Source organism: Rutidosis leptorrhynchoides, chromosome 9 (genome assembly GCF_046630445.1).
Source record: "Rutidosis leptorrhynchoides isolate AG116_Rl617_1_P2 chromosome 9, CSIRO_AGI_Rlap_v1, whole genome shotgun sequence".
Lineage (NCBI taxonomy): Eukaryota > Viridiplantae > Streptophyta > Magnoliopsida > Asterales > Asteraceae > Rutidosis > Rutidosis leptorrhynchoides.
In genome coordinates, this window is record NC_092341.1 from 193,422,479 (window position 1) to 193,425,902 (window position 3,424).

General features: G+C 33.8%; 1 long non-coding RNA gene across 1 annotated transcript; it reads right to left on the reverse strand.

Annotated features, from left to right (window-relative positions):
• Positions 1-250: 250 nt before the first annotated feature.
• On the reverse strand, positions 251-1,738 carry LOC139865618 (uncharacterized). Its single transcript, XR_011765037.1, has 3 exons — positions 830-1,738; positions 519-593; positions 251-310 (listed from the first exon to the last, which is right to left on the reverse strand). It is a non-coding gene; the product is annotated as an uncharacterized lncRNA (long non-coding RNA).
• Between the last annotated feature and the right edge of the window lie 1,686 nt (positions 1,739-3,424).

Sequence of the window (3,424 nt, forward strand, 5' to 3'; positions counted from 1 at the left end):
TTACTTGCATATACACACACGATGACTTGTAGCTGCAGTTTTATCTTAGTTGTGTAATTGTGACTTAACATGTTGCAACATTAACAAACCACGATAGGGATAATAAAGTACAAGAAAACAGTAAAAACATAAACTTCGTATATGAAACTAAAGTGTTCATTATTATTATTATCACCATATCACCATACATATAGTATAGTAATATTCCAAAAAAGCAGAAATCTTCTCTGCGATTTTAAATTTAATTCAACTCCCAGCGCTGTTATTGTCTTTTTTAAAGCTGCCCGTGCTCTGCAGCCTTGCTATATTTCTAGAAACAGAGAAAAAAAAAAAAAAAAACGGCCCAAACAAACCAACGTGCACACGAGATTGCTTAAACAATATTTATTTTGCACTGAGTGTTACAACATCCACATCCTCATCCCTATCCTTGAAACGATATTACGCTAACACACACATGTTGGATAAGTTGACTATTTTATCAAAATATAGCAAAAAGACAAAGAAGGTAGACTAACCAGTTATACTTCTAGCTCCAACACTCCTCTTCACAAGCACCCAATCATTTGTCAACCTTTTCAAGTATCTCTTTCCTACAAAAAGATATCTATTTAATTAACCAATCAGAATCTCAGTTGTGAAATGGATGTGTGAGTGTTACTTTTGTATAACCATGTAAAGCATGATTATTATGACCATTCTTGAAAAAATATAGCTAGAATACAGTGCCTAGTCGTTTGAGGTTTATTGATTAAAATCGAAAGCTTTTGGCTGATCATTTGATTATTTTTCCGGAAATTCAAATATGACGCAACCAGACCTATAATACCTGATTGGCCTGATTCATGCAACAACACAAACATCAAGATTAGCTTGTTTCTCCTTGTTAATGTCATACAATAGAACCTCAATGGTCTACCAGTTCCACTTGGAAACAGAGAAAAAATGCAATTTAGTATAAGCATCCATGAATTAATATTATTTACAACATCAATCAAATCAATAAATTGTAGGAGATACCAAAACTAAGACCTTCTTTTTAAGTAGCCAGTTAAAAGTAATTACCTCAGTCTATCTACGTAAAGCATCGTTCGAGCTTCCACACTAATAAAAGACGCATCCAAAAATAAAAGACGCATACATCGATCGTCTTGTTGACAAGTTTGATCTAATCTCAATCGAGTAAGATGTATCCATAATTAAAATTTTAACTAAGAAGTTACATTTACCTTCTGTTATGTCTTTACACACATACAGTAGGATGTTTCTTTTCAACTAATGAAGGGATACCATGTTATCAATCGAATCTCAGCCTAGCTTTGTCTGCATCTTTATTTTTCTGTTTAAAACTCTTATAAGAATAGCATAGGTAAAAGAAACAAAATTATATCAATTTAGGTGGTAACCTAAATGCTCCATAGATCATCATTAATGTATACATCGACTTATAAAAAAACATGATCAACATGCTTACATGCATATCATAGATTAAAATTAGAATTGAAAAACTCAATAATTGATGATTAATAGAAGTCATTAATTAGTAGTAAATTGGTTACCTTATCGTCAATCGAGAAAACCCTAAATGATATAAACCGATTCATCTTACGAACAGTGAACAATTTTTACGCTTAATCTTAGAACGAATATGGGTGTACTGACATCAGAATTTGACGATTTAAACTTATGAATTCTAACGGATGATTGATGAACATTTTTTTTTGGGAGCGACGAACGATTTGGGAGACGTTTGGTGTGAAAGTCGATAAACGATGTTTTGTATTCTAAAGCTGTTTTGATTGAAGAAAAGAAAAGAAGGCCTGTTGAATTATTTGCAAAGAATTCACCCATATCTGATCTAATGGTCTTGATTAAAATAGGCTTTTTGATCTAAGAGTTATTATTTTGACATGTCAACTTTTTGAGATGTTGCTTTGCTAATTTGTTAAAATAGATAAAGAGAAAGAGATTGACAAATGCCTTTTCAAAGATCAGGGGATCAGGTCTAATCAGGATATCCCGGTTACCCCTTACGAGGCGTATTGATATTGCTCAATTCATGCATATTTTTAGTCGCAATATCAGTCCAAAAAGTTATGATTTTATGTGTATTCGAGTAGTTTTCGGTTTGAAATTTGTTAAAATATACAAAGCGTCGAATGAAATGTTATTATGGACTTTCAATGATATAAGATTAAAAATGAAGATAAAATGAAGATTTCTAATGAGCAACAAAAGACTACAACATCGCGCCTCAAGACTACAAGTTAAAACGATTGAAATAACGAAATCTGCGCGCCTCCACGAAAAAAATCATTACTAAATCATACTGACTCGAAAAAGGTGAATCCAAAGCCGAGACGTCCGTAACTCAAAAATCTACAACTTTCAAGAAGAGTTACGCGAAACGCGTACCTATCTACGCGAAACGCGTACTTTTTTGGGTAGATTCAGATTCAAATCTAGAAAACGTGGGTCAGTTACTTTATGGTATAATACTATTTCTTTTGAACTGTTTGCAGCTTCTTACAACACATAAAGAACCACTTTGCAATATAATTTGAAAAAGGAGATCAAGATTTAGCTACTACTTCTACTATTTAATTGATATACGGAGCTATGAGAGCCAGGTAGTTAGGAGTAGTAGTAGTTAGGAGGTAGATCAAGTATTCAACTTCATATATATATTCCATTATTTCATTTTCGTAGGACAGTAGGCAACATCAATTAAATCTAGTCCATTTCAAATTCATTTTCATATTCTCAGTATCATTTATCATTTATTTGTATTCCGTACCATATTTATTTTCAAGTTCAAGATTAGGTAGTGTAAGACCCTAATGTTTATTGTACAGTGATTTAAATAGAGTACATGAAGTGTAGGGGACATTGTGTAAATAAACAGAGGTCAGTGACTGATCTGAGCATCGTGCGCTCCGCGCATATCTAAGGGAGCGCGTCGCGCACTCTACTGTTGCCGGATTCTGCTTCCTTTAATTGATATTTTTGAAGGGCTTTTTGGTAAATTCACTTGAGGACGAGTTGGGGCTTTAGTGGCCAGTTGTTTTGGTGGTTGAAAGACACTAAACATTATCACCAACCATATCATCTCTCCAATTAAAGGTGCTAGAGTGAGAAACTCATTTAAGAGAGAGAGAGAGAGCTCGAATCGAGGAAGAAGAAGTTGATTTCGGGCCAAAGCGCGTGTGTTAAAGTTGTTCATCTAATCACTAGCTTCGTTGCGATTGTGGTGGTATGCTCTAATCTTGATTTCCTTATTTTAATTTGTTTAAGGGTTAGGGTTTGGGTTAGTGATGAACATAAAACCCATATTTGATGATTTTCGGTGTTCTTGGGTAAGATTGGGTCATGAGGACCCAAGGATGACTAACCAAGGGTTTTGGAAATGTTAAATGAACTTATG